This window comes from Notolabrus celidotus, chromosome 1 (genome assembly GCF_009762535.1).
Source record: "Notolabrus celidotus isolate fNotCel1 chromosome 1, fNotCel1.pri, whole genome shotgun sequence".
In the NCBI taxonomy this organism is placed as follows: Eukaryota; Metazoa; Chordata; class Actinopteri; order Labriformes; family Labridae; genus Notolabrus; species Notolabrus celidotus.
The window spans coordinates 14,901,145-14,926,729 of NC_048272.1; the positions used below are offsets into that span (position 1 = coordinate 14,901,145).

A 25,585-nucleotide genomic window follows, 5' to 3' on the forward strand; every position below is an offset into this window, starting at 1 on the left:
CAAGCACCCAGCAGTGATTTGTCGATCAGAGAGAGTAGGTGTTTCCTCTCATTGAGAGTGAACAATTACTATGTCTAAACAAACAAAGAAAAGAGAAATGAATATACTGAATGAAACTTCAAAAACAAGAGCTAATACAAAGATATCAATGCCAATTTAACCATCAGATGAAAGCAAAAAAAGTTTGATTCATCAGCAAGGGTGTTATTAAAATACGTTTTTTTTAAAAATACATGCTCGCAATTAGTAGTTTTTGCTAAAGAGCCTCAAAAAATAATTGAACTGAAACCCTCGGTATTGGTATTTCAGTATAAACCCCCAATGAAATTAAAGTAACTTAGCAACCTAATAACCTCAAAATGTGAAGAGGGATTCATGGTTTCTGGTTGTATATTTTCTGGTGTTTTCTGCTGTATATCCTTAGAACAATCATAACCAAGAACACTCTTTTTTCCTAGACTAGACTACTGTAACTAGGTCTTTACAGGACTCCCTAAAAAGTCCATCAGACGGCTGCAGCTCATACAGAATGATGCTGCTCGAGTCTTAACAAGGACCAACAAAGTAGATCACATCACTCCAGTTCTTAGATCCCTACACTGGCTTCCTGTCTGTCAGAGAATAGACTTTAAAATCCTGCTGATGGTTTATAAAACACTGAATGGTTTAGGCCCAAAATACATTGCTGATCTGCTACTACTTTATGAACCACCTCGACCTCTGAGGTCATCAGGTACTGGTCTGCTTTCAGTCCCTAGAGTCAGAACGAAACATGGTGAAGCAGCGTTTAGTCATTATGCACCACATATCTGGAACACACTCCCTGAAAGCTGCAGGTCTGCTCCAACTCTCACCTCTTTTAAATCAAAGATTAAGACTTTTTTATTTGCCACTGCCTTCATATCTTAGCTCACTTTAACTCACTTTAAATTAAAATTTTAATGTAATTTTTATTATATTTATAATTTTCCTTTTCTTTTCTGTTGTATTATATTTGTCATTTTAATTGTGCTCTTTTATGCCTGTCTGAATGTTTCCAATGCTTTTAATGTTTTAATGTAAAGCACATTGAGTTGCCCTTGTGTATGAAATACTCTATACAAATAAAGCTGCCTTCCCTTGCCTTGCCTATGTGATGTTGAGAACTACCTTCTTTTTTTGTTGTCTTATCCTGGAGTATCTTGTAGTAGTTAAACGCCTGAACATGTGTCTTTAACTCTAGCTACTTCCTCCCTTTTGGCAGTAAGGCTAGCGGCATTGACTTGTTGGTTAATTTCAGTAGTTCATCTGAATGGGCTTTCATGTCCTCCTTAAGACTTATTCTAACATGCAACAAATATTTCTTCATCTCCGATTTAGGATCCTCTGTGCCCACATATGATTTTAAATGATGACAGATCCTTCATTAACACGCAAAAAAAAGTCAGATTCAGGGAAGGGAATATAAAACTCAATGAAAAGCACAGCAGAGACAGTGAGGAGTACTCACCACGTTGGTGTTTGATCAAGATAAGCTCAGCAACTGTCTAAGGCTCTGTGCAAGTGTTCAGCAATAATCTCTAAAGCTTCCTTTTGTTCTTCTCTACAAACTGTTTGACTTTTAATCATGCTTAGAATATAAAAATCCGACATGTCCTGTACAAGCTGGGCCTATGTACTGAAACATTTGAAACAACAGTAATTCAGGGTTACCTCTCTCATAGAGCAGGTCTTAAACTTGTTCTTTTATTAAACAGACTAAATATCCTTATGTTATTTATCTTATTTACATGACGGGATGTCATTATGCCCATCTGCTCTCTCTTATCTTTAAAAATGAAATCTATGCATTCCCGTAAAAGGCTAATATCTAAGAGTTAATATTTGAGGGGCTCAGTGTTAGCTTGGTCTCTACCTGCAGCAGGTGTGCTTTATGAACCAGCTCTCCTCTTCATTGATGATTTTTAACCCCCGGTGTGCGTTTGTGACAAAGACACAATAGGGGGACGTCTGTTTAATATTTGGTGTTTGCCGTTTTTGCGCCTCTCACGGTAAAAAGCTCCGCGTCTAGAGCTTGATTTAATCCAGTTTGGTGATACATCAGACACATTTCGTAAATTTGTATCAACTCCTTTGCATCAAAGAGTGCCATGAGCTGACTGTCACTGCAGATGCATTCAGGGACCGTCGTAAAAGTTCAAAGCAGACCTGTATTTTGCGTTCATGGCATTTTTATTTGAATCAAGAGAATCAGATATAGTGGTCACATGAAGAATGTTTTATTTTGACTTTTTTGCAGGCTAGATTATTTAACTTAGGATATTACAAAAGCAAAAGTGTTAAAAGAGTGAGATGTTGACGATTTTAAAACCCTGATACCGATATCTGATCGACTACATGAATTATTTAAAGATAGATAGATAGACTGTTGTGGCAAAGTCTGTCTGTATCCCCCCCCCCCCCCCCCCCCCCCCCCCCAAAGCTGTAAACCAAGGGGAAACACTGGTCTGTTTAATTGTTGGCTTACATGTTATCTTAATTTGTATATTGATTTCCAAACCGATTTTGCTTCTTTAAATATTGTTCATCTTTCCTTTGAGACACATTTAACCTGCATTTAGCGCACAAACAGTTCCAGCTGTGAAAACATGCATTATCATTGACTTGTGTTTGAATGTTTTAGCTCACGCTCACTTGATCATGCCATTTGAAGTTAAATGTGCTCTGCTGCTTCCTGTTAGACTGTTAGTTGTGTCTTATCGACCTGGTCCACTTATCCGCTTGATAGAAATCACCTGTATTCTCAGATAACATGACAGGCTATTAGGAAGACGTGCTTAAGCAGGCGTGTGATACGGCCTGCAGTCTGGTCTTTAATGATGGTGTAAACAGCAGTGGTACCGGGTCACTGCTCTGTGGTACAAACACAGAGCCTCTGCAGCTTGTGAATTTAGTTTATGTTTGAAATAATGTGCTGCTAACTCTATTAAGACATGCACACAGAGTACAGGTTTGGAAGGCCACAGAAACATGTTGTGGCATTTGTTGCATTGATTCTACTGAGGAATTTAATTAGTCTTGCACACCTATGATTTTATTATCCTGCATTTCAAAGAGATTCAGGATCAGCCTAGTTCTAAATTGACAAGCTGAGTAAAAAAAACTGCACACCCCATACTTAAAACCTGACTCTGTTCAGGGATTTTATTTATATATTTATATTTTATCTTTATTGTAAACCTTAAATAATTGTCATATGTTGTATTTAAGCTGTACCGCAGCCATTCGCCACTATGGCTGTAGCTCCGGTAAATGCTACTGCCATGATGCTAAAATGCTAAAGGGATCACAAGGGGGTTGGCTGTGGTTTAATCTAGAAAATGGAGACAAAGTTGCGTATAGGCTTGGTTAAACTGGCATAAACCACTCAACCAGAGGCACGTATGCATTAACCTGCAAGGAGGGCCGAAAGAGCGGTGGTGCTAGCTCTGCTAGTGTTAGTCACACTCGACAAGCCAATTTAAAACCACAGACTATGATCCTGTGTTTTTGTCCTGTTAGATAAATGTTTTGCAAAATTCTGACAGTTTTCAGAGTGTAATCCCTTTTAACTAGCCAGCTAGAATTTCAATTTCTGTTTAAAGGATATTAGTTGCTTTAGAGTACTGTATCTTTAGTACATTTGCCCCAATTTTCAGATACATAATCAGATATGTTTCTAGTGCCATAAGTCATGTTAAATTTGCCAAAATATAGTTACCTTTTTTTCCCATGAAGAAGCCACAGAGAGGCCAAAGTGAGATAAGTTATGGATTGAAACCAAATGTGGCCTATGTGTTTGCTAAAATTGCTAAATTGTAGAGCAATTGTTAAGCAGTCCACCCTGTTCAGAGTCGTTTTTTATGCAGCCTGCCCAAAAGACCAGCCTCACTGCTTTAAGCAACGTCATCATGTTCACTGGATTATACGCAAGCAAGGTAGCTTTTTTGTCAGCCTATGAAAATGTAATAATCCTAGAAAGGGACATTGGGGTATGCAAACACTGTCATCAGCATAACAGTAAGTGGCCTAGATTTCTTAATAGGAGGCACCTGTTTGAAGGTCAAGCCAAACATCAACCTGTTGAACTATTTGTCACATTATTTAACCTGGCTGCTCCCAACACTGTGTGAGAGTGGGTGCTCAGAGAGAGCTGGAAAGCTCTGTTACTATTCTCAGCAGCAGGATAAGTATGCTTTAAAGCACTGCTGCAGTGCTTAGTCTTGACAATAAAAGCTACTTTGATGCCTTAAGTTGGATATTTGCAGGTTGGTTGTAGTTCTGTTCGGTTGGATTTATTAGCACTTGTTCTTGTGGGTCGGGTTGATGTAGATTGGATCTTATTAGGGGATAGGTGGATGTAGTTATAAAAAAAGCCTCATCTGCTTGTCACTCTCATATAGCCATAAACAGCACCTTCATAATAAAAAATAATAACAGTATAAGAAGGGTTTGGAATATTCTGCTAAAAATGTAATATATTTTGGTCAACTTTGGAGTTGATGACATTGTATATGCTGTAGCTTCAGCACTAAGGTATTGCAACTCTTGCACTGAATAATATTTGGAGCACTCTGTGCAATAAAAGGTGGCCTTGATGACGTTTTTTCCCTCTCTATGGCAGCTCTGAGTCTTTGTATTTCTACACAGTTTGTTGAAATCCCCTCATTGCTATATTTCCTTAAAAAGTGTTAAACCTGCAGAAGACTGCACTCACCAAAGCATGGTTATTCAGCCTCTTAGAGGCCTGAAATTTTTGTTTACTTCCACATTTCAGTAAGCCAAAACGCTACCTTGTTAAAATGACCTCTTACCAGTGAGTCCAGAGAGATTTTGCATAATGTTCAGATGAATTAAGGAGCCTAAATCCTGCAGCTTCATCTTGCTGACAGAGTCCATGGCTTATAACCTGGACACACAGCTACACAGCAACTTAGATTTGAGATAGGTGTTTTAAGATGTCATGTATGTGGTGAAGTTTTTGTGATTAACTCAAGCTAGCCTGTAATTAACATAGTTAAATATCTGCACTGCAATCTCAGGAGACCCTTGCATGTTACAGTCAAGGTAAGGGAGGGGGAGGTGGTTTGGAGATGTAAAGTGGGTAATTAAATGAAGATTGTAAGCTATTGAATTATCTCTTGGGTGAATACAGTACCCCTTTTTGTTCCCTCCTTCATCCCTCGCTCTGTAGACATGTACCTGAGATGAAGATGACAGTTAATGATGTTTTTTTTAAAACCACTTTAGCTCCTGCCCTATAGCTCACTCTCGCTCTCTCCAGACAGACCGAGGTTATTTTTTCCCGCCGCTTCTTTCATCCTTTTCTGCAAAAGGTCTACACCATTTTTTCTTTTTACTCCATTAGCAAATTGCCTCCCCGTCTTTCACTCCTCCTTATTTCCACCTCCCCACCTGCCCCCTACCACTGCAGTTTAAAAATCTAACTAGGGAATATGTTCACTTAAACTGGAGAAAAAAAACAATGAAGTTCACTCTGGGGTCCGTTTTATTTTGCAGAAGTCGGAGAGGAGCCAAAGAGCAAGGAGAAAGACTGATGTCTGATGGCATGGTAAAGACAACCTGAAGGACCCAAGAGCCATCATTCGCACAGAGTGGCAGCAAGGTCATCTGGCTGAGGGATGGTGAGTCTGTTATTTGCATATGCCTTGGGCTACGAAGTAATAAGGTCTGCTTAGTGCCTCCATTTTAATCATTTTAGAAAGTGTTCAGACAATCGTTGATAAACTGACCACAGACTGTTTGATTTACACTGCTATTATCCAGTTTCATGCATGCATTGGCCTTGATAAAAAAAAAAAAAAAAAGTCTTATGTCCCGTCAATACAGGAAGAAGCAGAATATTGTATGAGCAGGTTTTTATAGCAGAGGAGCCCCTTCAGTCAGTGTCCTGCTCACACTGTAATGGTTCCAATCAACTATAACAACCTCTTTATACATTAACTAACTCATTATTCAATATTCCTTACTTGTCAAGCTATGCAATTAATGTTGATTGTTTCTAGTGAAACATACAGTAGACAGGCATTAAAATAGCAGATCTTGATAAAGGAAATTAGACAGATTAAAAATACAGACGAAGTAGTTTAGAAACTAAAAGCTAGCATATATTCATTGCTAAATCTCTTGAATAAATGCATTAATAAGGTCCATCTCTACCAATCAAACTATTATATACACCAGTACATTTTTGAATGCACAACAGCTGTATTCCATTTGTGGTAATCAGCACTTGATTACCATAATAAAGTAAGTCAGTAAGTTACAGCTGAGTCGATTAAAGGTGCTGAGGGGGGATGTGTTTCCAATCTATGTGTGACTCACTCAATATTCTGTCCTCATTTGTGTTGCATTACAGTTTGTGTACTCTCAATGCTGGGGATAAGCACCCATCCAAAATGTGCTGAGTCAGCCAGCTTTAAGCCCTCGCAGACCGCTCCTTGTCTTAATATGTCTAGTCCTGTGTCAGGTCTTTGGATATAAGGGTTAATATCTGACTGAAGGATCCAGTCTGCAAGATTATGTGTGTTTGATGTTGTTTACAGCATCTGCCATCAGTTGTAATTGAATGTACTGCATGGTATAATCTGATACATCCGGGGGTGATGTTTTTGCAACTGTTGTCATTTTGTGGGTGTGAGTGTGTGTGTAGTGTTCCAAAGCCTTAGATACCTTAAAGGAACTCAAAATAGCCCGTAGATGTCCTGAAACCCGCTTTCTAAGGGGAATAACTCATTAAGTTGTTGAAGAATGCTACACATGCCAATGAAAGTATTTTCAGTTTGTATGCATCCATGGATCCAACAAACACACAACAGTCTTCCTTTTCAAGTTCATACCAATTAAATCTAATATTTAACGGAGGAGTCATGCATTTTTTTAGAAGCAGGAGATTAAAGGTGAGAACATTTAACACCACAGTCCTCATTTACCATGACGTGAAGCATTAGACACTTAAGGCTGATTTATACTTCTGCGTTGAATCAACGGCGTACCCTACGCCGGGGGTCCGCATAGCTCCCGTACCTACGGCGTGGCCTACGCACGTAGCTGACGTGCACCTCCTCCAAAATGTAACTCCCCGTAGAGCCGACGCGGACCGCAAGCTCTGTGATTGGTCCGCTCGGCGGCTTTGTCTTTCCCGCATTTACAACACTTCCGGGATCCCGGACATCGGCTGCACATCGGCCGTGTATTTCATCTCCTCCTCTCTATTCTTCATGTAATCATGTCTGTATGATAAACAGCAAAATGTATCAGATGTAGATTAACATAACACACTCTGAAACTCTGTGGAAAAGTAAACAGAGATCGTAGCGGGACCGGAAGCAGGCGGCCGGTTATCAGAGAGACCGCACTGCCCTCAGGCGTTTCGGCGGAGAATTGCTGCGCGACACGGACACACCGACTCACAAGTATGTGGGGCTCATGTCCGTGTCAGCCCCTGCTGCGTAGGGGAGACGCAGAAGTATAAATCAGCCTTTACACTTGACATATACATTAACATTTGAGTCTGATGCTGCCGTGCAGAGTGATGAGTGAGCAGGTACAGTAGGGGTTCAGTGTCAGGCTCAAGGACGCATTGATACTCCACAAGGCTGCTGCTGGGACACATTGGCACATTGAGGTGATTAAATCAGTCCTATTACAAACAGGTGCCTCTTTACAAAAAAGTGGTGCAGGATGTTTTATATACTGATCATATATTTAAATGGCTGGCTCTAAACCTTATGTGTATTTGTGTCTTATCCAGGCGAAGCAAGAGACAGTCGGTGCCACTTTCATTTGTGTCTGTTGGCTAAGAGACAGCATTGACAGTTTTGTCTCTAAGACTGTTAAACAAGCAAGCCTAGTCCCATCAAAAAGTAGAAAAACCTCACCTATTAAAACTGTGTAAGCCCAACCACCAAAAAAGAAAATATAAGAACTACATATCTGGTTTTAAAGACAGTCAGAGGGAGGAGTTTTACAGTTTGGTGGCCACAGGCAGAAATGACTTCCTGTGACGTTCAGTGGTGCATTTAGGTGGAATGAGTATCTCACCGAATGTGCTCCTGTGTTTAACCAGCATGTTGCAGAGAGGGTGGTGGATGTGGTCTATGATGGCATGTAACCTCCTCCAAAAACTACTCTCAAGATTTGCCGTGGTGTTGTAATAAGTAAGCTTTGGAAGTGCTGTTAATGCAAGCGGCAACCTCTGACGTTGAGAAATGAAGTGCAAAAAGTGCAGTTCCTTCAGTGTCTACTTGAGGCTGGCCCCAAAAGTCAAGTAATCCCCATTTAGACCCATGTTAAAATGCCCATTTTTAAAGCAGTATTATTTTATAACATGTTTACAGTTTCTTGCAAAATACATATTTGGTCAAAATAGCTCTTTTGTTATTTACACACACTGTATGCAGGTTGATTTTTTTTATTACTCAATTTTTTTTTATAAGGCACAATGTAGCTGCTTACTAGGAGGCTTGCCTCCAGCCTCAGCTCCACATCTGTCTGTTTGAAAGGCTGAAATGAAAGTTAGGTAGAGTCATCTTCAATATTGTTTGGCTTCACAACCTCTCTTCGGGAACCAATGGGTCGCATCACTGAGACCATGTTTTACACAGTCTCTAGTTTTAATGCGAAAATAGGCTAATATATCCAATGTAGTTTAAGTGACTGATTCCCAAAATGTTGACCTCTTTAACAAGAGCTTACCATTTAGGCTTTTCTCTGCTGTCATGCACCCTGCTAAAAATAATGTCATGTGAAGTGTTACAAGAGGAGAAAATACTTCTTGTGTCAGACAAGGTTCAGCAACAGCATTTGTCATCATCAAAACAAGAGCTTCAGTAGACTTGAAAGCTGCATCCTGAGAGATACAAAAAGAGGATTTAACATCTGATTTGTTTTCTTTTTTTCCCCCTTTTTCTTTCACCCCGCAGAGGATCTGTAGTTCAAAGAGGTAGACTGGTGAAAAGTATGTCACTGGTACCACGCCAGGATAAGGTATTACTAGCTTTAAATCCTTCAGCACTGATCAAAACCAGACTCACTGCAGACAGAGAGAGACCGGTACACACAACATCCCCAAGCCCTTTATACACACACACAAACTCATGCTTTCATGACAATAACTTGAACAGTAACACCAACAGCAGTGACCTTTGTGTGTCGGCTCATGGGCCAGATGACAGACAGCGGTGGATAACTCCATGTGGCCCAGGATGCTGTTGTACTGTAGTCCCTCTCTTTCAGCACGCTGTCTGTCTCTATTTTTATTTTTGTCCACTTTGAACGACTGCAGTGTTATCAATAATGCATCAGAAAACAAGTCCAAAAAATGTTTTACTATTCCTGTCTCACTGAAGTGGTTGTGGTACTGTATTTGCACTGCACTTATTTGCAAATGATCAACCCTTGAACTTTAGGTGCCATTCCACATTCTGCATCTCTATTTTTACCAACACGACTGTAAGTACTTAAAATAAGTTCATGTTTAATCTCACCCACATGACAGTTGTGTGTTGGGGCTCTGGATTGATGGAAGTCTTTAGAGCATGTTGTTCTTGTCCCAGATGTTTAATAACTAAAGATTTGGATTAACTTTTTCAAATCAAAATATGACCGTTAAATATGCAATCGAAGTTGGGGAGCTTTTGGAGGCTTTTTCAAATCTGAAATTCTCACAGTTCAGTAGCACTTGTAATGTGCAAGCTCTAAAAATGTGTGACAAAATCGCCGGGTATTGAGTGTGTTGGACTATGTTGGTTTCTCCCACCAGTTTTTTTCATACATACTAGGTTTGCTGTATCTGTAACTGTGTGTGTTGGAGTGTGTGAGTGTGTTTCTGAGTTCATTTGCTCATGCTTGTTTACTCACATGCCTCAATATGTCCCGTAATCCCAGAGACTGGCACACATCATAGCGTTGGGAGCTGGGGAATTCAGAGCTGTTCTGCCACATTCATCCGTCTAAAGAAACAGACAGAGAGAACTTATGTGGCTGTGTTTAGCATATTACACAAAATAAAGAGAGATTTTGAGTGTGTGCAGGGAAAGGCTGTCTCTCTGAATGTGGAATCTGCTGTGGAGGAGATTCAAAGGGGCAATTTTACACCAGCTTATGAGCAAGGGAGTGAATAGAGGGATGCACACAGCCTAGAGACCGCCAGATGTTACACAAGGGAATCCATCCTAAGCGAGATTGACCAAGGGTAGAATGATTTTAAATTGGCTCTGAAAAATTGGGCACTCATATAAAAATAGATGAAGGAAACGTTTAGGAAACAGAGTATTTGATGAAAAATGGTTGCCAGTTTAATTCACCATCTTTATCACATTTCCAATCATTTTGTTAGTTGTAAATATATATAATATGTTGACAACTTAATAACAGATATCACTCATATATGGCGGAATATCCAGCCATAGGCAACTGTCAGACTACTTTTGGGAGCGGACCCAAATTCAGATTCTTTTCAGGATTTTTAAAGCTCCTGTGAGGGATTTTTAGCTGGTTATGAAACAGACTGAAATCAATATTCCTATCTGTCACAGATACAGGTATAATGGCAAACAAGGCCATTAGAAAATAAAGCAGGATTACTCCTACATAGTTGTTTTAGATGCTTAAAACTGCTGATGCAAGGTAGGTGTCAGTGATAGTAGTTGAACTGAGTTGCAGCAAGCTGAAGAAACAGACTTTCTTTGACATTTTCTGTGACAAAGATTCTAACAGGTCATATATTTGATTGTTAAAGCAAACCAAGTGAGATTTTTGTTGAAAACACTACTTATAAATGTACATAATATATTAAGAAAATAGAATAAATAAAGAGGAAATAAAGTTTCCTCATAGGAGCTTTACTATTTCACCTTTTAGCATTTTATTTAATATTCTTTCTGCTGTTACATTATTTAGTGTAGATGAAAGATTATGATGATATTTCTGTTATCCTAATTAAGATAAACTGAGGATTGTGAAGATTTGGCAGTGGTACTTTTGACTCATTCGTGGTAGGAAGCCCAGCCATGGAATTTTTGTAATTACGCCCCTTAAAAAATCTTAAAACATTTCATGTAATTTTTGATCAATTTTAACATAATTTAGTGCAGATGAAAGGTTATAATTATATGCATACTGTTAAAATAGCAACATACATTGACTCACATGTGGTGGGACATCCAGCTATGGGACACTGTATGACAGCTTCTTTGGTGTGGACCTCAACCCAGCCTTTGAAGGATTTTTTAATATTGTGCCTTTTTTTTAACATTTTATGTAATTCTTAGACAACTGTAACATAATTTAATGCAGATTGAATACAATAATAATGATATGATACATACTATAAAGATATTGGGCCCCATTTAAGTTATCTAAAAGACAGACTTATAGGTGATATATCATGCAAAATCGACTTTTTCATGGTTCTCTACCTGAAATATGTTTCCCTGGCATGTCTACAAACCCCCCGAAAATGAAAAAAATCCATTCTGCCCCTGTTCTGATTCCTCCACCTTTCTGTAAATGTGTGCTGAAACGAGCCGTTTCAGTTGTCCGTGTTTTTCATACGTCATAACGCCATCCGGTCTGTAACCGAAGTCAGAGCTCGGAGCTTGTTCAGCCCATAGACTGTATAAAATACAACTCAACTCCTCCTCTGTTTTTTCATTACCTGCTCACGTGTGCTAACAAGGAGCTTAGGAGGGAGGCATGCTAGTTGTAGGCTGTCTTAATAAACACAAAGGTTGGTTTTACTCCCCACGTCTGCAGATTTGAAGATCTAGTGGATGTTTTTTATTTTTCATGGAAAAGTGCTAGCGCTAGTTAGTATAGCCACATAGCTACATGTTCGTAGCTGTGTACCAAGACACACGTCGACATACTGACAAATAAAACAACAAGAAACACAAAATCTGTGACCAATCGTTCAGAAAGGTCCTGCTGCAGGCGCCTCTCCGTCAGGATCAGATTCTGAATCAAATTCAGAGGGTTGAAGTAACGCGGGTCTGTGAGCAGCCGTGTATATTCAGCCAACATGTAAACATTAGATCAACGTGCTGGACAGCCAATCTACATCCACTTCCTGAGGGGGCGTGGTCAGAGAGCTCATTCCCATTTAAAGGCACAGACACAAAAAACAGCCTGTTCTGAGCAGGGCTGAGAAAGAGGGGTTTACAGGCATGCCAAAATCTGATTTCAAAGTGTTTTTTGAGCAATAGACTTTAAAGACATGTTTTGGGGATCTCTTAGACCAATATATTTTGATGAAAAAGAGCATAATATGTCACCTTTAATGCAATTAGCGCAATGTGAATAAGGCTGCTTCAGACCACATTTTGTTTATTAAGCTGTGCACATTCTGGGTTTCAAGTGAGGCATAGGTGCACAAAGAGTTTGGACTTAGTTCCTTGATTATTTAAAAGTGTGTTTCGGGCGTATCATGCTCTCATTCCTTTTATCAGCCAGGTATGCCTGCAGGCAGATGTGCTATTTACACAACAGATTTTTTTCGATTCCAATTGACATAAGTACTTATATACAAGTAGAGTGGTTACAGATAGAAAACACATACATCACATATACATCCACATGTAGTACAAAAGCAATATGTGTAAGTTTGGGAAACAGATGGTTTGCTGAGCAGCTTAAAAGCATGTTCAGGTTAATACCTCGTGTCATATGTCCTTTATAAAAGCTACCTGGCTTTTATGTGCTGTTAGTACCTAGAAACCCCCCTGGGAACAATGTCCAAGTGAGGCTAAAATTAAACCAAAATAAAGTTACAAAGAAATGGCCACAGCACAAAGCTGTTCATCTAATGCGTTTACCACAGACAATATCAAAGGTCATTTTTTACAAGCTACAATGCTGCAAAAAAAAAAGGAAAAAGAAGATGAATTTATACTGTAATTCAAAGATACTGCTTCAGACGGATAATCCTATAAAGACAAATAAAAACAAACCCCAGTATGAGACTGCTGTTTGTTCAAACCTTGTTATCCATCTCCAGAGATGCTTTGATTTCATGGCAGATGGGAGAGGTGAGAGGCAACAGCGTAGTGCACACTGATCATTACATTGGGCAAACTGTGTGTGTCTGTGTGTATCTCCAAGATTGAAGCAACTGCTAGTCATTCAGTGTGTTAGCTATGGCAGGTGGCTGGCAGTGAAGCATGCTCCGTGATAAATCTAGCTCCAGCAACGCTTATTGATCTTTTATCTTTTCAAAAGTAACAGACAGGCTTTTTGTTTTTTTTGCATGTGTTTAAATGCTGATGTAGTTGAAGACTTAATGCAGACATTGATTGTGATTGATTGCGAGATGGTGAGTACACAAGAAGTGCATATTGATGTGAAGTTGTCCTTTAAACTTGCTGCACAGCTGCTGCATGTCTTCTTCAACATTGAATGTAAAAAAATGTTAATGATTAAACGTCTTTGCAGAAGTTGACCCTCAATCTGAACTGTAACAACATAAATAAAACATTCTCCTTAGCTTGTGGTTTATGTTGTTTCCTTTATACTACTGTATTGTAATTACTTCCCTCTTGATGAGCTAAAAAGCCAAGCTACAGCCGCTTCTCTGATACTTATATTCAAACTAATAAGTTCCCATAAGTCCTCCCTTTCAAACGCTTCCCCCACATTCTGTGTGTATTCGGTCCTTCTTTGATTCCCGATCTGACATGAAAACTGGAATGGAAATTCTGCAAGATGCAGCCACCTCCTCAAAAAGCAACAGTAAGCTAACCAGGGGGATCTTTGAGGAAGCAAAGGGATTTTTAATGAACAGACCCTTTATTGATCTGTGGACAAAACAGTGGTTAATTATGTGCGGGTGGGCATTTAATTGAGGGAGCGAAACAAGGTCCCTGCTTGCTAAGCTAATGCATGAGCCAGAATGAGGAGAATTTGATTGAGTCTTGTGCCACTGGGCTAAAGGATGACACACAACAGCCACTGAGCCAGAGTCCCTGGATCTTTCTGTCTCCTCCTCCCGCTTTTGTCTCTTTTTCCCTCTCTGTCCCTTTTTGCCTCTTTTTCTTCTTCTTTGTCATTTAGTATGTGACACTCACTGTGTTATTCCTCTCTCCCTTTGTTTCCAAATTAGGAGGAAATGCCCTCAATCTCCTCATTTTCCTCAACTCTGTGAGCTCTTTTGTCATCTGTTCAGAGCAGTCTGTCTCACGCATCTTTGATTTTCTGACTTGAATAAATGGCAGCAGTGAGGATGTGTCTGAGGCAATAGACAATATGGAAGAGGAGGATATTAACTCAATATGCTGAGTGTTATGTATCAGAGTAGACAAATCTCTCGTCTGTGCAATCTAGTGTATCTCTTTGATTTTAAGTTGTCAGTCATCATCAGACAGGCAACTGTCTCACAGCTCTGCTCAGTGAGTTACAAGTGCAGCTCTCCATCCCTGCTGACTTTTTTATTGTCTGTGTGAGCATCCTGAAACTCATGGTTATTTAAATCGCAGTAGTTTTTAGTAAATGATTCATAGCGTTAATAATTCAGTGATGAGACATTTTTCCAAGAGTTGAGAAATAAAAGCTGCATGTAGCATTCAACAGGCCCTTGCAATTGGCAGTGTTGGGATGTGGCCGACCTGGCTGTTGATGTTGGGTTGTTGCTTGAAATGCTGCATGAAGAAGTCAAAAGGTGAGCTAACAAATGCAGAGGAACATATCACACAATAGTACATTAATGGTTTTTATTACACAGCTTTCTTACTGATCTTCCAGCTGTGTAAGATTATTGATTCTGATTGGTCAAAACCCCTTGACAACGGTTATTAACTTTCACTAACATGAGCAACCTTAGAGGCAAACTGATGACACCTCTTTTCAAATACATCCGCAGAGAAGAATTTGCTTCTGCTTGTTGTCACCATAGACCGTAAGGTGAGGTAAAACCGTTTGTTTCCGTTCACATCAAAACAATGATGGCATCAGGGTCTTGTCTCACCCTGTCCAGATTCGATTTCCCATAACTACCTGCTAACCATACATTATCCTTACGTTACATAGATGTCTTGTAAATTGATTATGTTTGCTTTAGAAGTTTAACTTCCACTTGCAGGAGTGTAGTGCTGTCATTACTGAATATAAGCAGGTATATATTTCAAGGTATTGACTGTTTTGAAACATGTTAAGTTTGGAGTAGATTGAGCACTGGAAAACAATTCCTCTTAAATGTTGAAAAAACACTGCCACATCCACACAATCTAGGAAATAACCATGATCTCTCTCTCTCTCTCTCTCTCTCTCTCTCTCTCTCTCTCTCTCTCTCTCTCTCTCTCTCTCTCTCTCTCTCTCTCTCTCTCTCTCTAGTTTCTTGTGTTAGTGAACTTAAATCTATAGGGTGGGTAAATCAAAATATGACTACTTGTGAATGGGAAAAAAATCTAACTTTTAAATGATTCCAAAATATCTGATTCTTATTCAAGTTCTCAAGTCTGGCCCAAGCGGCAACCTCCGGTCTCAAACGATGAAGCCCATGCGGAAGTGTTATAAACTGCAATACATCGAGAATCCGCTTGAGGCTGGCTGCAGAAACACCGGAAACCACATAGACATGAAAAAGATGATCTTTGCAGCATTAATGAACATGGTTACAGCCTGGTTCAAAAAATGGCTTGGCCCTACGAAGCTAATCTCTCTAATGGTATACACTGTACGGGGGGTGAATTTTTTCGGTTCAGAAGATATTAAGATTTCGAGATTTTGCCCACATAAGGACATGACTGACGTGACTCCTGGTAGGGAACACATAGCTGTTGGCTAGGAGGCTCACCCTACGTCACATTCTGCCTGGTTGAGTACCGCATTTCCAATATGGCTGCCGCCTTCAATTGGCTTCAAAATAGCTCTCAGGAACAGATGGGTGACGGCACTGATACTACGTCCATATTTTATACAGTCTATGGTCTGGCCCCAAGAGTTTTTTTTTTTTGTCTAAACATGATACATATGCGTTCAACATTTTTATACATGGAGGTGAAACTTAAGTTTTAAGGGAGCCATTCCCCCCCCTTGGCTCTAAGCCCACTAGTTATCTAAATTTTCACCTCTTCTTATACCTGTGCAAAGTTTCACGAGTCTTTGAGCCCATATAGCGCCCTCCAAAATGTGATGAATGCTTCTGGAGAAAATATTTCCCTAAATTTGAACAAGGTTGTGTCACTGGTCTGTGCTCAGGCCCAAGCAATAAATATAAAGTATCTTGTTGAAAACACTTCTTCATAACCTCTTGTTAGAAATTAATCATTGGAGGGGTGCTGGTGGCCTAGCGGTCTAAGCGCCCCACATATAGAAGCTATAGTCCTCGTCGCAGGGGTTGCCGGTTCGATTCCCGGCTGGTCGACCATCTCCTGCATGTCTTCCCCCCTCTCTGCTCCCCACATTTCCTGTCTCTCTTCACTATCCTATCAAATAAAGGCAAAAAGCCCCAAAAATATAACTTTAAAAAAAAAAAAGAAATTAATCATTGGAGGGGAATTGGGGTATTTTATTCTGTTTAGTCAGATACTATTATACAAATCAGAACATTCTACAGTGTACCAGTCAGGTCACCTGTGTAGGGCAACCAGATAAGGCATAGGTCACAAACCTAAGTGTGTTATCCACCGTAAGTAAGGATTTAAACTGTCACACTCTTCCACACAGTTCAACAGATGAACGGTGCTGTTTAACTCAAGAACTTGCCCAAGGTGTAATCCCTACAGGGGATGAGTTGCGTTGCTTGCGCATGAGTGTCTAAGCTCAGCGTGAGTTAGACTCTCATTAAAAGAGGCTTATTTATCTCTACACCTCCTAAAGAATCAAGGCTGGCGTCTTCAAGTCTTTGGGCTGGCAGCAATTACCATACCTATCAAGTGGCTTTTATAACGCCTGTTCTGTGTCATGAGAAAGATGTGCCAAGCTATTACTCAAGCTGCCGGCGCTTTTTCACAAGGTGTAAGCGCTGAATGTGCTCTCAAAATGGATTTATGTAGAGGGATCAGTTCCTGTGCCTAGAAAAAAAAACATTCAGTTTAGAAGTTAAAAATATAGCTTTGCTATCTGTGCCTGTCTGGAGAGAAGGGAATAACAGCTTGTAGTTGTAAGTTGTTGAAGCCTCTTGTGTTTGGCATTTTAACAGCAGTTATACTTTGTGCTTGTCAACACTAAGTTTAGAATATGTTGTACTAAACATTAAAAAGGCCTTCAGCGATACCGGCAATAAGTTGCATATGACAGATTTGCAGAAGAAAGAGGAATGTTGCTAGTGTTATTTCACTCTGTAGAATGAATGTGGCGGAATAAATATGAGCAGTCTGCAGTATTTTCAAAATTTGATACCAAAATGAAAATAATATCTGAACAAAAAATCCTGAGGTGGCATCATTCATCAGTTTAAATTTGTGATGCTGAGTGTAAGCTATTAGATTTAGAGCTGAGGTGAAGAAACCAACAAATGTAGTTTTTTGTTGTTGAGATATTTCACTGGGTACATGCAAAAACCATTCCCCCTCCAAGAGACACAAGCATGCACTTCATCATTAAAACTGGTGCAGGGAGAGGACACAAGACAGTGTTAAGAAGAAAGTTAATCCTCTCTATTCTATTGCAGCTACCTCGCTAGTTTAGCGTGAGAGACTGCGCTCTTTGACAGTAGGCAGAAATGCGGGGAAGAAAGTAGATTGTCAGGTTAGCCAGCCAATCATTTATTTCAGTGTAAGTTACATGTTTGGGCTAGCTTCTTACACTTTCCAACATCCAAAGATGTATTTTTATTAGTTTTTTTAGAGCAATTGACTCATCTGTTAAGGTGTAAAGAGATTTTCGACAAATATAATGAAACAATGCTTCAGTAATAAGTTGCCAGCTGAGGTTTCAACCATTTCTAGTATTTACATTTTGAATACAAATATATGTATTTTTTCATCTGCTCAGTACAGCTAATTAAACATAACTTTCAAACATCCATTTGTCATAAAGCTCAGCCCCAGATCACTTCATCTGCTCTCCTATCTCCCTCATGATGATAGCGTGGGATAAGTGTCAAAAACACATCATATCACTGATTCTCAAACGAAAAGTTTTACTCCACGCAGAGAGCTGTTGTAGGAGGCTTCATAAATAACTCAATGCATACTGGTAGGAGTATTTTTAGTGCTCGTTTAAATTTCATCGCAATTCCTGGGTGTGAGAACGGAATGCTTGATAAACATGAGCACTGCTCGTATATGATGAAACACAAAGCAACTCTTTTGGCCCAGGCTATCTCATTTAAATTAAGCGTATGAGAAGATAAATCTATTAAAAAGCCTTGGTTGAGCTGTATCTCTTTAATAATGCAAACAGAGATCCGAATGTTCACCTAGTGTCGGGGTCTGGCTGCAGAAAATTCCTCTGCTGATAGTTTTGTGTGACTAGCTGTAATATTCCACTGCTGTTTGGAGGGCCATTACTGTCATAGGAAGCCAACAGGGTGTCATTATACGGCCGGCAGCTGTAACTATTTGTTTTTTTCCTATGTTAACTCAGCCTCACAGCTGTGTTTGTGGCTGTGTGTGAGCATGAAGAGAAATATGTGCATGCCTGTGTGCATGGATATGTGTGTGTTTACCATGCATCTGCTTGTGTAGCATGTATCAAATGTGCCTCTGTGTGTTTGTGCGCATGTAATCTACAATGCTCTTTTCTCCAAGGGTCCATAACCCCCCCATTGCTCTATGATGAATGTGTAGCACTGTGGTGCATGTGTGGCCTTAAAATGAAACGGTCGACCGGCCCCTGCGGGAGCCGTACATACTCTTTTCAGACACATCATTACAGCTATGGATCTATTGATTGTTTGTCCAAGTGTGTGTGTGTTCTTTCCTTTCTTTTTGTGGTGTTTTTCTTTTCAATTAGCTGCACCTTCACAAGAGTTAAACACATGACGCTTGCTAATTCACTTCCAAGACTAATTTACACTTTGAAGGATAGTCATTTGGGAAAGTCTCCAGCAGAAAAAAAACAATACCACTGATCAATCAAATGCTTAAAAGTACTTGCTTTCTGTACCTGCCAGGCAACCTTCTGTAGTCATATGAAAACAAAGATTGTTTCCTCTACATCGATTGTTCAAATAAAAAATGCTCAGTATTGGTGATGTGACTTTGTAAGCTTGCTGAAGACGTCTTGAGAACAAGGTTTGGTTGAAAGAACATTCAAACAAAGAACAGCATTCAGGCCCCATCTCTAATCAACAAACAGAGCAATCTTTCCTGATGTTCACAAAAAAAAGTTTCTTACATTTACCTTAACTTTTGGAACTGTGGACCAGGAAAAATATTTGGTTGTTTTGCCAAAATCTTTGTATTTTACACTTACCCTTGAAACATTTGCCACCTCCTCTGAGTAAATTTTGTCCTGTTATTTATATGTACATTTTAGAATAAATACTGTCACTGATCCTTTCAAGTACACACTAGTATATATTTATATACTGTATATATGGAGAACACACAATCTTCTTACAACAAAGCTATTTCTTTGGTGGTTTTGCTCTGTGGTCTTGTTGTGGTGGATTATTACCTCAGACTGTAACTTAAGCCGGTTGGTGGAGTGAATGTGGCCGCTGTGGTGCACCTGTAACAAGGCAGGATACTGACATGTTATCTTGAATAGGTTTGTTAATAACAGTCAGTTTATATCTCTGTGTGTGTGTGTGTGTGTGTGTGTGTGTGTGTGTGTGTGTGTGTGTGTGTGTGTGTGTGTGTGTGTGTGTGTGTGTGTGTGTGTGTGTGTGTGTGTGTGTGTGTGTGGTTATGTTTTTGTACGTACAAGGGCATGCATGGCTTATAGATGACATCTATTTACAATGTAACTACCAGACACAGCAGCCAGCACATACTAGTGTTTTAGAGCAGAACGACAACTAGCTAACACATATGCATGTATCAGACACCTCAGACACAGCTTTAACAGTGTCTGTGTGTATTTATATGCATTTGTTTGAATGCCATGCTCCATCTATACATGTTTATCTGCTTGTGAACTTGGTTGCATTTGTGCGTTAACATAATAGTGCATTTCTTATATGGATTTTTGTTATTCATTTACTTGACATCAACATTGGTCAACTCAACCTTTGGCCATAAAATCTACATGCAGAATCACCTATGATGTAGCCTAGTTTTACAGGAAAACCACAGACCTGGCAACCCTGCAGCAGCATTCCTATAAGGTCCTCTTTTCTGTTGGTGATTCCTTTCAAACCAACCAGTCCTGAAAAACTGCCAAAGCCCATACCGTGTTGTGGTTTGTGGTTGCTTCATGTGTTTTATTTAATGTGATATATGTTTTGTGACCCCCTTTTTTATACTTAAACATTCCTTGTTAGTTTCTGCAAGGTTTGTCCTCCATGTTGTCTACCGATGCTGTCAGAAAATAATGTTTTTGCCACATTGTCAACAGGAAGAGGTGAAATCATAAACTTTATAAAAGTACTGTGCTCCTATCTGAGGATTTATTTGATATGGCGTGTGTGATCAGGTTGTCCCTGGGAAGCTGTTGCCATTCAGAATAGATAATAATTTTTATGATATTTCGACCAATCAGAATCAAGTATTCATCAGTCAGGTGATCAGTAAGATAACCAGGTAATACATATTCATAAAATGGTGAATGTTGATAATATGGCTCTATCTTTGTAAGAATGATTAAGTCATATCCATACACTTCCATCTGCTTGTAACTGTGTCACTCATCAGCAGCTTAAGTAAAGCCTGTGTATGTGTGCTCATTCTGAGGTTAGATGCAGCCAGCTTCTCTCAGCCTTGGATTGTAGAGTCAGCCCACACACTCTACTAACATTTTGACTGAACACCTTCAGGGCCTCACTGTCTCCTCACAACACTGTTACTGGAACGGATCAGTCATTTTATATTTCTCCAGACTTCAGGTGTCTCTACCAATTTTTTAACAAAGAATTCACAGGAACATAAGTCTATAGGTACACGCTGTGTTTCTGTTTATATTAAATAGATCTGGAAGTACGTGTGATGGCTGTATGTGGTGTTTCTCTGTATGTAGACTTCGCAACAAGAGTACGTGACCAATTTCTCTTTGATGCAAAACCTGCTCACTTCTTTATGCAGGAACACCCTCCCTCTCTCTTGAAAAAAGAAACTTGGAACCGTACAAGAGGTTTTCAATTTCCAGCAGTGCTCTCTGCTAACAACCCTGGCCTACCAGGATATATAAGGCCATTACTGTTCGCAGGAACGCCGAGAAACAATGCAGAGCAGACGTCCCATAAGACCAACAGAAAATGCATAGGCTTGTCTCCTTGCGTTAAGTCAACATCACGCTCTGTTTAAAAATAATTTCTCCTGAAGCTTTTACTCCCACTGTTTGCATCTTTTACCGTGTGTGAAATGTATTTTCTCCAAGAAGGCTCAGACGAGCCCTAATACTTTATTTTGGCGAGGCAGCACGGCAAACTTAGAGGACACTGATTGCTTGTGTCCTCCACTCTAATGGTCTTGTTAATTCCCCAATGAGGCTGATTGCCACATTCAGATGTGCGGAGAGGGGTAGAGAGGAACACTGCTAGCGGTGCAGTGACGAGGTCCTGCGGCAGTCTGCCAGTAATTCAGCAGCTGAGTTCTTTCACCTCTTGTCTTTCCCTCACCCCCTCTCCCTTCTTCTGTCCCTCACCCGCTTCACATAGTGCTTTAGGAATTAAATTAGAGTTTGCGAGATCTTCAGACATGCTTATTACCGGGCTGGCATTGTTGTAATGTGTCTGACCTTGACCTGTGAAGGATTAATCCAAGTAGACAAGGCTGAGCAGGCGCCCCAGCTGATTTCCATGCAGAGCACAGGCACCAGTTGTGTTTACCAATCTGAGATGGAAGAAGAGAACAAACAAGAAGTACCAGCTCCTCACTCAGGGAGAGCAGTCGGGACTGGACTCACTGTGTCACAGCCGACAGCCTGTGAATCAGTGTGTGTATATGTGTGTGTTTGAAGGGTATAGAGACTACTCTAAATCACGCACTGAAGTAAGTGAAGGTATGACTTTTGGCCCTGATTTAGAAAACTGTCAGGGTTTCATGTATGATGGGAGGATGATGATAGTGATGTGGACCTTTTTGGAAGTAATGACATGTTTGTGATCACTTCTGAAGAGGTCCGTATTATCATCATAATCCTCTTCCACTTGATTGATGGTCTTCTGTTGGACAGTTGTGCTATTTGTGAGGGCAGCTAAAGGAGCAGTAGCTATAGTCACAGCTGCAGGGGATTTCTCCAGAACTGTAACCCAACACTTCAGTTTGGAAAGTACTGCCCTCGAGTCTTCTACCACTTTGTTTGAGCTCTGGGTCTCCAGCTCCAGGCTCTTGATTCAAGAGGGATCAGTTTGATTGGCTGCTCTGCTGCTGGTGTCCAGCTTAAGATTTCTGGATGTTCCCCGTGTACGGGCAATTAGTTGGAATACAAATTTCAGTATGAAAAACTAGGAAATTAGAATGTCCCTCCTCATGTTTCACGATATGCCAATCACTATTTTGAGGTAACCAACACCCATCAATCTGCGCTTTATTCCACAAAGGCCCGCCGTCTCTGCCCTCTTTCCAGTGTTTGGGTCTGAGGCAGGATTTCCCTGCCCAAGATTTTGAGGTGTATTTTGTCCTCCTCGCTCACAATGATTCGTTTTTTTTTAATAAGAGAAATGTTTGCATGTATCTGTCACTGCTGTGTCCAGACACTACCCTACAGACCATAATGCAAGCAAACCTTCTACAACATCCTTAAATTCAATGCTGACTTCTTCTCTTGCTCTCATTCACTGTCACTAAGCTGCTGCTCTTTCTATCTCACTTTGCACACATGCTACCCACTGCCCTACTCTAAAAAGAAGCTGAACTGCTCTTCTAAAAAGGTGGTCTGATGGTCAGTGTTGAGTGGCACAAGTTTCATCAGCAGGAAAAGAGAAGAAATGTCAAGGGTGTAACACTTTTTTTTTTCAGCAGAGACGCAAGACAAAGAAGTTAGCCTCCATAGGAACCTTTCTAAAAAGGTTCAAATTGCTCTTGAATTATAACATGAAGTACCTTCCTCTTCACCATAATGGTTAAATAGTTGCAGTTGCAGACAGACATGCAGACAGATGGATAGATAGACAGAAGCTTAAGATGAGAGGTTAAAAGTGCAGTATCACACCGCATGAACTGTATCTCAAAATTTCAACATGATTCATAATTAATTTGAAGAGTAACTGTTTTTGAGAGGACCCATTTTAATATTTCAATGATTAAGACGTAATATGAATTCAAATTAAGTTCCCACAGTGAATAAAAAAACCCAACAAAATAGAGCTTTCTTTTTTCAATCCAGACCCTTATCTAGTTTGGGGCACCAAAATGGCTGAAACTGGCCTGAGGGGCACTCTGCTGGGAAAAAGTAATGATTTCCAGGGGTCCTTGACTGACAGGGACCCTAAAAAATAGTATAACTACTGCTATTATTACCATATTTTTTACTAGCATCAAATTATTGACTCTAAAAGGATACTCTCCTGCAGTGTACTTATATACTGAATTTATACAAAATAACTGCTCCTGTCTTTTCTTGTTTTTGTTTTTTTTAAAGAAAGTAACATGCAAACAGCCCTGTATTGATAACCACCTGCCTGATTTTGGGGTGGTTAGCATTAAAGGTGACATATCATGCAAAATCAACTTTTTAATGGTTCTCTACCTGAAATATGTTTCCCTGGCATGTCTACAAACCCCCCGAGAATGAAAAAAATCCATTCTGCCCCTGTTCTGATTGCTCTACCTTTCTGTAAATGTGTGTGAAATGAGCCGTTTCAGACTTCCGTGTTTTTGTTACGTCACAACAATATCTGGTCTGTAACGGAGTCAGAGCTCGGAGCTTGTTCAGCCCATAGATTGTATAAAATACAACTCAACCCCTCCTCCGTTTTTCATTCCCTGCACACGTGTGCTAACAAGGAGCTTAGGAGGGAGGCATGCTAGTTGTAGGCTGTCTTAATAAACACAAAGGTTTGTTTTACTCCCCACGTCTGCAGATTTGAAGATCTAGTGGAGGATTTTTATTTTCCATGGAAAAGTGCTAGCGCTAGTTAGCATAGCTACATAGCTACATGTCGTAGCTGTAGCTGTGTACCAAGACACACGTCTACATACTAACAAATAAAACAACAAGTAACACAGAATCTGTGACCAATCCTTCAGAAAGGTCCTGCTGCCTTTCTGGCAGAGGTTGGTTTTACTCCCCACGTCTGCAGATTTGAAGATCTAGTGGATGATTTTTACTTATCATGGATAAGTGCTAGCGCTAGTTAGCATAGCCACATAGCTACATGTCGTAGCTGTAGCTGTGTACCAAGACACACGTCGACATACTGACAAATAAAACAACAAGAAACACAGAATCTGTGACCAATCGTTCAAAAAGGATCAGCTGCCTTTCTGGCAGAGGTCGGTTTTACTCCCCACGTCTGCAGATTTGAAGATCTGGTGGATGATTTTTATTTATCATGGATAAGTGCTAGCACTAGTTAGCATAGCCACATAGCTACATGTTCATAGCTGTGTACCAAGACACACGTCTACATACTGATAAATAAAACAACAAGAAACACTAAATCTGTGACCAGTCGTTCAGAAAGGTCCTGCTGCAGGTGCCTCTCCGTCAGGATCAGATTCTGGATCAGATTCAGAGGGTTGAAGTAACGCTATCTGTGAGCAGTCGTGTATATTCAGTCAACATGTAAACATTAGATCAACGTGCTGGAGAGCCGAGGGCACATCCACTTCCTGAGGGGGCGTGGTCAGAGGGAAAACAGACTGTTCTGAGGAGGGCTGAAGAAGAGGGCTTTTCAGGCATGCCAAAATCTGATTTCAAAGTGTTTTTTTGAGCATAAACTTTAAAGACATGTTTTTGGGGCCTCTTAGACCAATATATATTGATGAAAAAAGCGTTGATATGTCACCTTTAAAGAAAGAATAATTGAATGCAATGCAACTATAAAAGACAATAACTTATTGTATTTAAGACTATGTAAAGCATTTTGAAGGCAACCCTAACCAAACCCAATACATGAATGTTTGACATGCTTTAAAGAAGGTATTTATCCATCTGTGCGACCATCCATTCATCCATGCATCCATCATTCCATTCATACATGCATCCATCCATCCATTAGTGGTGCAACGGATCATCGTTGATCCGTATGGATGCCTCTCCACGGTTTGGATGTGGTCCTCGGATTGGTTGATGAAAAAAAAAATGACCGCATGTTCAATCCACACTCACTCGTCAAGCGCAGCGGTTGTCATGGCAAATTAAGGAGCAGAGGAACTTGAAAACCCTCCTGCATCTTGTAAGTCACATGTATGGGAACATTTTGGTTCTCTGTGAAATACAGTGAATGCTGAATGTGCTTGAGCCATGTTATGAAATTCCGTCGCGCACCCACTAGACCAGAGGCCATTGATACGCGGCCCGTGGGCCGCATCCGGCCGCCTCTTCGTGGCCCCCAAACTGT

General features: G+C 40.2%; 1 protein-coding gene across 4 annotated transcripts in view; it reads left to right on the plus strand.

Moving 5' to 3' along the window:
* Positions 1 to 25,585, plus strand: part of LOC117819899 (cadherin-22-like) — a 357,260-nt gene that overhangs the window by 177,951 nt on the left and 153,724 nt on the right. For all 4 annotated transcript variants that reach the window (XM_034693427.1, XM_034693417.1, XM_034693444.1 and 1 more), the window contains one exon: positions 5,539 to 5,663. The gene's annotated coding sequence lies outside the window, so the exon portion shown is untranslated. The remainder of the gene's footprint in view (positions 1 to 5,538; positions 5,664 to 25,585) is intronic.